This window comes from Erythrolamprus reginae, chromosome 1, assembly GCF_031021105.1.
Source record: "Erythrolamprus reginae isolate rEryReg1 chromosome 1, rEryReg1.hap1, whole genome shotgun sequence".
Lineage (NCBI taxonomy): Eukaryota > Metazoa > Chordata > Lepidosauria > Squamata > Dipsadidae > Erythrolamprus > Erythrolamprus reginae.
Window position 1 is genome coordinate 376,908,186 of NC_091950.1, and position 6,632 is coordinate 376,914,817.

Here is a 6,632-nt window from a genome sequence, read left to right on the forward strand (position 1 = left end):
ACTTAATTCGTTCTATGACCAGGTTCTTAAGTAGAAAAGTTTGTAAGTAGAAGCCATTTTTCCCATAGGAATCAATGTAAAAGCAAATAATGCGTGCAAACCCATTAGGAAAAATAAAAGCTTGGAATTTGTGTGGGAGGACAGTCGCTGCCCAGAGCGAAGGGAGCGTTTCTTTTCTCTGGGCACTGGCAGAGGTTTATTCCCTCTCCAAGCGCCCAGAGAAAGGAAAATGCTTTGTTCGCTCTGGACTGCAAAACCCTCCTTAAGCGCAACGAAAATCTCCTCGAGCAGCCCAGAAAAGCCTGAAGTGGCCGCTATTAAAGGGGGAATGGCAAGAAACTGGCCGGGCCTTCATGCCGCTCTCAAATTTCCTGGGAAATTTTTCTAGGCTCGGGTTCTTAAGTAGAAAATGGTTCTTAAGAAGAGGCAAAAAAAATCTTGAACACCCAGTTCTTATCTAGAAAGGTTCTTAAGTAGAGGTGTTCTTAAGTAGAGGTACCACTGTATTGTGAGTTTGAGCAGAATTATGCTTCTGCACCTGCTCAGGTAGCAAAATCGCGCATGGAGATGCATGCACAGAAGCAAAAAAACTCGCTGGAACATGGGCATACCTGTGTCTCCACAATTTTGCTACCTGCATGGGTGCAGAAGCATAATTCTGCTCAAATTCACGGTACCTCCAGAGCAGGGGTGGGCTGCTGCCTGGACGGGGGGGAGGGAGATGCAATGGGGTAGCGAAAATGGAGCTCCACCCCAGAGCACCCAATTGCGCTGAAAGATGTTGAAAGAAAATGCAAGGCGTCCTGCATAAGCCACGCTCACAGTGGTAGTAAAAATTTTGGTAGCCCTTCACTGCTCCAGATCAACGGAGGTGAGCCCAATTAGGGGTTCCGGCTAGCAGCCCACCCCTGAGAATCAATATATTGCCCCAATAATGTGGGTCCTCATTTTACCCACCTCAGAAGGATGGATGGCTGAGTCATTCTTGAGCGGGTGGTGAGATTTGAACTGCTGAACTAAAGCTAGCAGTTAGCTGAATCCAAGAAGCTTCTTGGATGAGAAGTGAAACGTCTTCAAAGGAAAAATAAGAAAGTCCAGTTGTGTCTTTGGAGGGGGAAAAAAATCACCTTTGGGACAAGTAGTTAAATAGTAATCGCTTGAGACACGGACTTGATTACAGAGGCTTATGAATTCTCCACTGGGAGACGTGAAAGAACAAGGAAAGAAGAGATCTATCCGGGTGTCACATCATCTTCAGTTACCAGTTGCATTAAATCCGCTGGAAGAAATGACTAGAGCAGCCTCTGATGAATCTTCTCTGCTATGCTCTATGCTCACTGCTCTGATACAGAATATAAGGTTTGTCCATCGAGCAGTCTGATTCTCTCTCATGTGAAAGATAAATCAACAATTTTTAATTTATTAAGGGATCAGCATGCCGACTATCATTTAAAGTGGATGCGGTTTGTGCCAATATCACATGATTCAGTTCTGTTATCTGACATGTCTGGAAATGTTTATTAATTCAATTTATAAATCACTTAACATATGACTGTGGGTGGCACTCGCACAAGCTAATCAATAAAAGCATCTAGAAACTCCCAAACCTGTGGTGTCTACTGTATCAACGACTTCCCAAACTTGCTCATATTCCACAGATTTGGTACCAGTAGGAAACTACCTGCTCCCCAAATTCAGAGGACAAGCTGCAGAATGATTTGGTTTTACTAGAATAAAGAACCATTTGGCTTCACTTTGTATGACTCCTGCCTCAGGTGCACCTACCAGTTTGATAAAGGGGTATAGACTTGTCTGTAGAAGGGTGGGGGGCATAGGAAAACCCTTATCTGTTTTTTTTAAAAGAGTTCTATTGTCACAGCAATCAATAAGCATTACAGAAATAAATTTCGTGATCTGCCTTACCAGGAGCTACAAGGGTTAGTTGATTATCAGAAGAATGGATTTCTGTCCCTTTCCCTCAACTTCTAACTTTCTTAAAGAAGGAGCCAATGGGCATAGAAACATAAACTATATTGGAATAAAGTGGACATGTGCTATGGTGAATTGTTAAGTTGTTAGAAACACTTGCTGAAGGCAGAAGGGAGTAAACACATAATAAGAAAATGAAATGGTAAAAAATGAGGAAAGAGGTGTATATTGCTAACTTGTTTCAGGCCCCAGATTTTACATACTGCTCCTCAAAATGTTGCTAAGTATAATTTAGGTCAATAAATGTGGTTTCTGAAATGCCTGGAGCAACCTGGAAAATCTACCAGCAAGGGTATTAATATATGCAATACTTGCAAAGTCGGTCTTCTCCAGGTCCCGTCAACTAGACTGTCTTCTGGCGGGGCCTAGGGGAAGAGCCTTCTCTGTGGGAGGCCCGAAACTCTGGAATTGGCTCCCCCCAGAGATTCGCACTGGGCCCCTCTCCTCGCCTTCTGCAAGAGCTTTAAAACTCATCTGTGCTGTCAGGCTTGGGGCCATTAGTTTCCAGCCCCCTGGCCGATGTATAGAAATGTATGTTTGCCTGTTTGAATGGGGATGATTGATTTTTAAACATGGGTTTTAGATTGACTAGTTTTCAATTTAATTGGATTAGGATATGTTTGTATTGTTTTTTATATGTTGTAAGTCGTCCCGACTCATCGGAGAGGGGTGGCACATAAATCCAATAAATAAAATAAAATAACACATGCTGCATAGATACCAGCAAACCAGTAGTGCCTACTCACTTATGTCTATCTTATTTATTTTATTTATGTATTCGATTTTTATGCTGCCCTTCACCTTAGACTCAGAGCAGCTTACAACATGTTAGCAATAGCACTTTTTAACAGCCAGCATATTGCCCCCACAATCCGGGTTCTCATTTTACCCACCTTGGAAGGATGGAAGGCTCAGTCAACCTTGAGCTGGTGATAAGATTTGAACCGCTGACCTAAATCTAGTCAGCTTCAGTGGCCTGCAGTACAGCACTCTACTCTGTGCTACTCTGGTACCCAACAACAATCGTTCTTACAAGTTTTTAAAAAATATCTGCTCTCTAGCATCCGTGAGGGAAGGGCAACCTACCTTGCCAGAGCAAAGGCTTAAATATGGTACAGTCTTAGTTATAGTTATTAAAATGAAATCTCATTTGAACTTCCTTCAGTATTCATAAGCTTAGAGCATGTGAAGAATCTGAGGCCCCAATGTCCTGCATACCCCTCCAAGCTTTGGATGCACCCTATATATAGCATCTAAAAATCAGCTTCAAATTGTAATGTTCAAAGTTACAGAAAGAGTACAAATTAATTATATTTAATAGTACTATGTGTGTGTATCATATACATGTTAAATCCCATTAAAAGAAAATTTAGTTTGGGGATTTAAATCTTATACCACTCAAAGCAAAATAAGAACCATGGCCTGGAAAATTTCCTCGTGAGAGTATAGGCAGAGTGAAATAACTCAATCATCTTTATTTTTTGTCAAGTAAAAAATTAACACAGCATTAACACAGTTATTACATTAACACAGTTATTACATTAATTGCTGGAATGTGCAGAGTTAAATCAATTCAATTTACTAAGGTTTAAAAAATGAAGAAGCTTTAATAATAAATTTAGATATCAAATTTCGTCCCTAATTTGCAGCTGAATTTTCCCAGAGGTATCAAAATTCTTTTGAACTTAAGTATGCATGCCCTCATTGTATTGTCAAACTATATTTAGTGAATGTTTGTTTTATGTACTAAAAGGTGTTATTTTTCATATAGACAAGGACTTCCACTAAACTGGAATACATGTATTAAAAGGTGTTCTCTTTTCATAGACAAGGACTTCCATTAAACTGGTATAATGAAACTCTAGACCAGTGATGGCAAACATTTTTTTCCTTGGGTGCCGAAAGAGCATGCACATGCACTATCACACATGTGCGAGTGCTCACACCCATAATTCAATGCCTGGGGAGGGCGAAACCAGCCCCCCGGAGGTCCTCTGGAGGCCATAAATGGCCTGTTTCCCAACTTCTGGTGGGCCCAGTAGGCTCCTGTTTCACCCTCCCCAGGCTCCAAAGTCTTCCCTGAAGCCGGGGGAGGGTAAAAACGCCCTCCTCCATCCCCTCCAGAGGCACTCTGGAAGCCAAAAATGCCCTCCCAGAGCTTCTGCGAGCTAAAAAGCGGATGGGCAGGTGCCAAGCCTCTCGGTTGTAGCCCCCCCCCGCCCCTGTGGGCTGACAAGGGGATGGGGAGCGCATGCACGCATGCATGACATTCAAAATAAAAACCTTCACCAGCCTCCACACTTTCGTTGCTCCCTGCCCCCAACTCCAATGCCTGGCAGCCTTGCCGCGGGCCAGATAAATGGCCTCAGTGGACCGCATGCTCTAGACCCTAAATCTATATAATCTAAAAATAAATATCTAAATATTCTAAATATCTCTTACAAGGTTATCCTTTTTAATTTATTACAAAATCCAAAATCCAGACGAAGTCCCAGTGAAGTTTTATGTATTTCATGTGGAGGTAAATACAAAGGTGGCCCGAAATGATCCAGAATAGTTAAGCTAGAATCTCTCTTTAAATTTTTACTTGTCAAACAAAAACAGACTTGTGATGGTCTTTTTCAGTAAACAATATGTACCTGATCATGTAACAGTAAGTACTGAGAATACTGTACCGGACTAGGTCACATCTTATATGCTAATTAACTTTTTAATACAATGAAATCCTTTGTTTTATTTGATTGTAGGACCTTATTCTTAGTACAAAGCTGTCAATTATTTCCAAACTATATCTGGAATCAAACCAAAATGACATTCTGCAGGTATCACTAAACTCTATTAGCTTACTTTTCAAGGGCATACATTCTTTTCCAATTCAGTATTTATCTTAACCATAGTCTTACTCATCCTATTTACTTCCTTTGAATAATTAATAGAACATTAGTCTTTTTATTACCCAAGGGAATTTCATTAGTGCTCAACATTGTTTAAAAGGCAAGCAAAGGCAGTTTTATAGCTTGCTCCCATCTAAACCTCTTTCTTTGAAGGTCTTTCGGATTCAGTGGGAATCCATATAATTTACCAATTGAATATAATTGGGACTATTCACTGCATCAGTCAACAGTTTCAATTGTATCAGATATAATGGGGAGTTTAGCAAAATGGAATGAATTATACATATTATAATGTTTACTTCAAACTGCAGGAGAATGACATTTTTGCCTATCAGCATTGCTGCAAATATGACTGAAAAGCTAGTTTTTAATACCTAATACCCAGGCCATTCTGGTATTCTATTTTCCAAATGCTGACATCATAAGATTACAGAGTCTTCAATTACTAGAATGCTTTAATCTGAGTTATGGAATGAAAAATCAGCAGAGAATGAAAAGATAAAAATAAACAAATTAAGATTCCACAATAAATGGAAAAATATCATAATGAAGTAGCAAGGAGTGCAAGGACAGATGATATGAACCAAACCAATGGCACGGGATAGAAGTGGTTCATTTCTTCCTTTAATGAAGCCAAGGAAAAAAGAAGGTAATTATCAACAGATCAGCTTAATTCATATCCATATGGACATGTACAAAGGCCTATTTTTAATATATAAAACATGCCAAAAAGAAACAGCAATTAACAAATATCTTTTTTACTTTTCATACATATTATGTGCTTATAAAAACATATTCTATCAGCTAGACTGGCTGATAGATCAACTTCCTTTATGCCAGAATTTAAGTGCTCTGTTAAATTATGTATGAATAAAATATAAGAATATATTTGGATAATCTGTAACTTTTCACTTCTACAATGGGCTACTATGCTGTGTCTACCACATTTGCTCTATTGACAAGTGTTAATTTCAGTTTTAGACAACAAAATAATCAAATGCATCTTTAAAAATCAGAACGGCAGACGCCAGGGAAGGCAGGAATCATTCCTTTCTTGCTTGCTCTTTCAATTCAATTGCTATTAGTAAGAGAAAGGCCTTAGTTGATGTTTTTCTCCATAGTTATTGTCACAATGACTCTAGCAGCAGAGGTAAGAGTAGCTCCTTTCTTTCATGCTGCAGTTCTGACAATCCCTGCAGTGTCTTAATATGTTTACAAGATTGGCACAGTTTCTAAGAAAACATAGATTTTCATACTGTCATGGTTTCCTCTTCCGAGTATCACAAAAGCAACTTTTGAATGTTTTATGGCTTGGATCCTAGTAACTTTACAGATCATTCATCCCAGATAGTATTTGCCAATCCTACCTAAAGAGGTAGAGACAAGAAATATGCCTTTTGGGTTGCTTTTCCAGCCTTTTGAAATAATTGGCTGTCTTTATAAATATAGCCTCTCCCTATTGACATTTAGGAGGGAACTTATTAGTACGTTCAGCTGAATCTTTCCATCAAAAATGCATTTGGGGGTATGGCTGTAGCTTTTTACCAAGTATTTATTAATTCCTTTATTGTAATTGTAAGTGGAGGAGCACAGAAACAGTGATAAATAATTGAATGATTCTTATAAATTTCAAAACCATCCAGTCAGCTTTTGCTTTAGAAATTCTGCTATGATTGCTGATGTCTTGGAACCAAAAGGTAGGATGACACAAGTTCCTGCAGATGATAAAAGGGATCACCACGGAGTTGC